This window comes from Pinus tabuliformis, chromosome J (assembly GCF_031772625.1).
Source record: "Pinus tabuliformis cultivar Carrire ecotype Pingquan chromosome J, CPIR1, whole genome shotgun sequence".
NCBI classification, from domain to species: domain Eukaryota; kingdom Viridiplantae; phylum Streptophyta; class Pinopsida; order Pinales; family Pinaceae; genus Pinus; species Pinus tabuliformis.
The window spans coordinates 1,012,270,652-1,012,276,651 of NC_142295.1; positions in this window are offsets into that span (position 1 = coordinate 1,012,270,652).

The following is a 6,000-nucleotide window of genomic DNA, read 5'->3' on the forward strand; positions in this document are numbered from 1 at the left end:
TTTAATCTCTCTCGAGGCCTAAGGCAAGGAGACCTGATTTCCCCTTTTCTATTTATTTTAGATGCAGAGGGTCTTGGTAGATATCTAAAATCAATGGTTCACTTCGCCCAACTCAAATGTTTGAGGCCCTGGGGAAAGGATCTCCGCATTACTCACCAACAATTTGTGGATGGCATCATGTTATTCTGTCAAGTGTTTTTGAAGGAATTCAGAAAGATTAAATATATTCTTCAGGAATTTATGAAAACCTCAAGTATGCAAATTAATAATGAGAAGTCGAGTCTTTTTTCTTCAATACCCTGTGAACATTCAATACTTCATTGCTCGGGTACTTGGCTTTGGGATTGGCTCACTACCCACCAAATATGTTGGGATGCCTTTGGCATTCAACTCCTTAAACACTTCGTGTTGGCAAAGTCTTCTTCAAAATATTCAATGTAATCTTAGCAATTGCGCTTTTAGAGCGCTCAATATTGTAGGTAGAACTATCCTTCTTAAGGTTGTTCCCCAATCAATTCTTATTTACCAGCTCTCTAGCATGGCACCTCCCAAAACTTCATGCAATTTGATGACAGATATCTTCAAAAAATTCTTATGAGGAGGTGTGCAGAAATTAAAGAAATGGGATGTAGTCTCGTTTTCTAAGCTAATGAAACCCAAGATGAATGTAGGTCTAAGCCTCAGGGACCCTTTTATCTTGAATCAAGTTATGGGGGGCAAATTATGGTGGAGATGTATTAGGGAAGGCGAAGACCTTTGGAAAATAATATGGACTCGAAAATATGGCATGTTTTTGCAAACTAAGGATATTCTATAGTACCAAGACGCGCCCCCCCCCCCCCCCCCCCCCCCCCCAAAAAATGATCCTCTATATGGAATTTAGAAGTTGGGAACTGAGATCTCATTACTCAACATTCTTTCTAGGAAGTCCGAAATGGAAAAACTACACTTTTCTGGCAGAATTCTTGGCAGCAGAGAGCGAATGTATGAATCTCCATAAGAGCATGAGATTTACAAAACTTCCTAGCTAAGAAGAGAATCATGCTTATCCTTCATGTATATGACTAATTGTTTAAGGTTTTTTAGGGTTTGAAATGATTATTAATATTTTTTGTCAATATTTTTGAAAGAAGTTCATTGAGAACTAGGAGAGGGCTATAAGACATAGATATTTTGGGATTGGAATATAAAGTTGAGTGAAAAGTTTTATTGATCTTAGATATAGAGCAACCATTCATGATAAGGGCCTTTGTAAGCTGAATTTTTTTTTCAAGAAATTAGGGAAAAGGTCTAATGGCAATGATTCCTAGATTAGGCAATGGTGAGAGTTGAAGTGAAGATAATGGTTAATGGAGTCACTTTACAGCAAAATTGGAGAATAAGGGTGCCACTTGGTTCATAATTGAGGAGGACATCTAAAAGGGGAGTCAACTTTCTAAGTTTTTATGGTAAATTGAATTTATGGTGAAAGTCCATTAAAATGGTAAAAAAAATGATATAGAAAATGATAATAAACAAATTCATAAATAGCGGCCAGAAGATGGATTTAAGATGAATGTAATTTATATCCAATCACTCAAAATACTACATAAAAATGTTGTTGACCAATTAGATAAATAAATTCTTATCCTTTTCTATTTAATACTTTTGTATAATTCTCTTGCCCTTTTTCACATTGATCCTCATTTATCTTAAACTTATAAATTCTCAACTTAACACACATTTTTATTATTTATTTTTTTAACTTATATATCTCGAATAATAAATATAATATACACTAAAAATGTTAAAGGAAACAATTCTTAAACACTTCTGATTTCCCAAAGTAATTGTGAGAACCTCCGCATCAAAAAAATCAGAATTAGTCTTAAAAACCTACATATTAAGAAAACCTATAAAATTGTTAACTTAAATATTTGATACAAAAAAATGAAATAAAATTATAAATTACAACAAAAAAGACTGTAACGGTGATCGTCGCCGTGTGAACAGCTAGGGCTCTTTGTTTCGAATGCACCACCGCAGGCCAAAAGATTTGTAGAAGACAGGGAGCTCTGAGTGGATAACGATTTCTTCTCCCCCAGCCTGTTGGACGAAGGCGGAATTGGGTTCATTCATTGGTGGTGTGATCGCCTGTCAATGTAAAACTGTTTAAAGTTTACGTGGACAAAGGTTGGCTTCGCTCATGGAACCCCTTGTATGTTTCAGCTCAGGTTGTGGTTGGAGCCAAGGAGCCATGGCAACTCATCGATGTCAGTTTTCAAGGGATTATCATAGAACATGTACAGGAAATCACGTCGATGGCCTTCATCTTCAGGTGGGCGGTGCTAGGGCTGGCCGAAGGGGTTCATTGCAGGTCGGGTTGTGGTTTTCGGGCCACTCTAGAGGCCTTCACGCTCGTATGGTCCTTGGAGAGTGTAAATGACAAGTATGGGGAGTTTGCTTTCAAAATGCTTGACGGAACGCTAGTCCCAATTTTTCTTGGGGTTGTTGGCATGTAAAGTGTTTGTTTTAATGATTCATCTAGATTTGGACCCCAAGTCTGTTTTGAATTTTTCAAAGTGATTCCCTAAGAGGGATTCGGATTTTGTGCCTCCAACCCCATCTAATATCTTTTTGAGGTTTGGATATGGGTGATTGAAAAATTCTCAATTTTTGTTAAAACCATTTCCAGAAAATCCCTTTACTTTTCTTGAGTCTAAGTGTTAGGGATTTGGTTTCGTTGCTTGAAGATAACATTCAAAATTCGATTGTTTTACCTAGGGCGGCAATAGTGCTCCTCTTCAAAGGGAGGCAATTAAAATCAACAAAGGAACTCAAAGAATATGGTATTGAGAAAGAGGCTTCTAATATCCTCACTGCATGTGTGAAAGGAGGTGTCAGAGGGGGTGGAGCATCTTCGACACCAAATCCCCTCTTGTAAGGACCTGTGTTCCGTGCGACGGGCACGACGCACATCCAGTGCGAAGAGGTGAGCTATGGCTAAGGCAAATGAGCGAGCATGTGATAATGCACGTGGAGGAGTCTTGGCTGGGTGAGTTTATATCGTGGGGACGAGTTGGCAAGTCACCCACGGGCCGACCTCATAGACTTGTGATGTGGGCGAAGGTTGGTGGGTGGTCCCGTGTGATAGGCGTGCCGACCAACAAAGCTGAATGAGTTTGCAAGTAAGGAGGGCGTTCACTGAATGAATTAGACGAGTCGACCAGGTGGCATGACTCACCCACCCGCCATATACATAGGTGGCGCAGTTGGGGAGCAAAGGCATCAAACTTACAACGATCAAAGCATTCAGACGAGTAAAGGGATGAGCTCAAGGTGTGAAGGTGCAAGTTTGAGCGTGGAGGAGCAAGCTTAAGGCGCAGGTCACATGGAGGCACATGCATCCGCCCACCGGGTAGACTGCACGAGCTGCACAAGTTGAACAGTTCGGTTGACAGCACGGGTGGAGGGTCGCATGAAGGCGAGCCCACCTGTCAGTTGTGACACATGTGGAGTTGGTTGGTAGCATGGGTGGAGGGTGCACAAAGGTGCCCGCCCATCGGTTAAGAGTGCGGGTGGAGGGTTGCACGAAGGCGCCTACCCGCCAGTCGATTCTGTCCACGGGTGGAGGGCTGCATGAAGACACTCGCCCGTCGGTTGGTGAACTCGGGTGGAGGGTGAACGAAAGTGCCTGCCCAATAGTGCGAAGGTGAGACGGTGAACTTGAGTAGGGGTGAAACGAAGGTGCCCACCCGCGGTTGGAATTTCGTGTGAGGTTGCACGAAGGTGTTGCCAGGTGGAAAATTTGGCTAAGTGTGGAATGTAGGAGTGACCACCGTGCAAGGTGTGCACGAGGTGGGCAGCTCGTGGCAAGACACGAAGTCAAAATTTTGGCTAAGAATAGAACTTGGGGTTTCCAAGGTATACTTGTATTTTATGAAAGATTGAAAATATATTGAATTCGGGCAAGACTCATATTCAGGGAGTTGCCCCTCCCTTTATACTGTTGCAATTGTGCTATATATTTATAATTGTTGTGGATAAATAAATGTGTATGGGTGTTCACTAGTATAAAGGATAATAATAATACTTGGTGAAGAAGAATAAAACTAAGTATTGAATGTTAAGGCGTAGTCCATGAACATAAGTATTGGTGAAAAGAAAGCGTTCGGTGGTGCCACACCTCGCTATAAGCAGTTGAAAGACTACCACAGGTGTAGGGGCGTGATAGGTGGTATCAGAGCTAATCAGGAATCTGATTTGGTCAACAATGAAGAGCTGATAGACACCTTGATAGGTGGTATCAAAGCAGATTCATGGTATTGAAGCTGCTGATCAAAGCTCACAGTTGGAGCTGGTGATCGAGAGCAGGGTTTCTCATGACAAAGTGACAGTGGAAACAGGTACTTGCAGGTGAAGGAAGTTGGTTTCACATACAAGTGAAACAAGAACTGGTTCGGTTTGCAGGGAACTAGTGAAGCTGGTGGATGGTCTATACTAGATCGCAAAGAAGGAAAGAGGAAGCAGAGATGGCAGGTGAAACTCATGTTGTATCAGGTGAATCTAGCCACAATGCGACCGAGGCTTTCATAGAAAGGATACTAGAGAGAATGGAGGAATTGGAATCTTACTGGACTACAAAGATGACTCTGGTCACGAAGGAACTAGAGGCTAATGAGAAGATGAGGGAAGAATTCGATGAACTCCAGACTCGACATGAGTACACTAATCTTAAGTGTACACAACTTGAAGATGAAGTCAAGGAGATTGGAGAAGCGAGGGATCGAGGTCTGGCAAAGATCTTGAACTTGCAGAAATATCTTGACGATGCAAGAGATGAGATCATGGTGTTGAAGAAGGCCATGAGACATAACTCAGGTGGAGGAGTGTCTCATGTGAAAGTCAAGGAACCGGAAGCTTATGATGGTACAAGAAGTGTGAACACTCTTGGTAACTTTCTCTAGGATATGGAGAAATACTTAGAATTCTTGGGTCTATCCAATGAAGAGACAATGGTGAAAGTGGCTACTCAATTCTTGACGAAAGATGCTAAGATGTGGTGGAGAAGGAGAATGGATCAGATTGCTAATGGTAGTGTTGATGAAATTACTTCTTGGGATGATATGAAGAAATCTTTGCAGGCTCATTTCAATTCTCAGGATGAAACGTGGGAACCAAGGATGAAGATTAAATTTATTAAGCAGACAGGAAACCTACAGACATATCAGCGGGAGTTTGCAAGTGCAGTTTTGGAACTTCCTGACATGGCGGAGAGGGACAAGGTGTTCAACTTCATTATTGGATTGAAACCTTGGGCACGCAATGAAGTGAAGAGGCAGAAGATAAAGACACTTGAAGAAGCTTTTGCTGTTGTGGATCGATTGGTGGAGCATTATGATGAAGCTTCTGATGAGAAAAAGAAGAAGTTCGATAAGCCAAAAGAGAAGAAGAAATATGATGCTTCAAAATTGGATGAGAAGATGAAGACAAAGAAACCATTGAAGTGTTGGATTTGTGCTGAACCACATACGGTGAAGAATTGTCCTTCTAGACCGAAAGTGGCCGCTATTGCACAATCTAATATGAAGAAAGAAGAACCTTTTGTGGGGATGATGCAGATTCTTGGAGCTGTTGCTGCTACGGAAGTGGTCTCTCAGAGATATCCTGAAAGGAACAACTTGGAGTATGTTCGGATGAATATTGGAGGTATGGAGGTACTCGCTATGATAGATAATGGAGCTACTCATAACTTCATGAGTGGAGATGTTTCGAGAAGGATTGGGCTGAAATTTGTACCGGTAAAGGCACAAATGAAGACGGTGAATTCTCCTCCTGATTCTGTACTTGGTGTAGCTGAAAGGGTGGACACAACACTAGGTGAGTGGACCGGGAAAGTCAACTTCACTATAGTGTGGATTGATGACTATGAGGCTATGTTGGGGATGGAATTCTTGAAACAATATGATGCTATGATTGTTCCACATTTGAAGAAGCTATACATTTACGATGGAAGGGAAG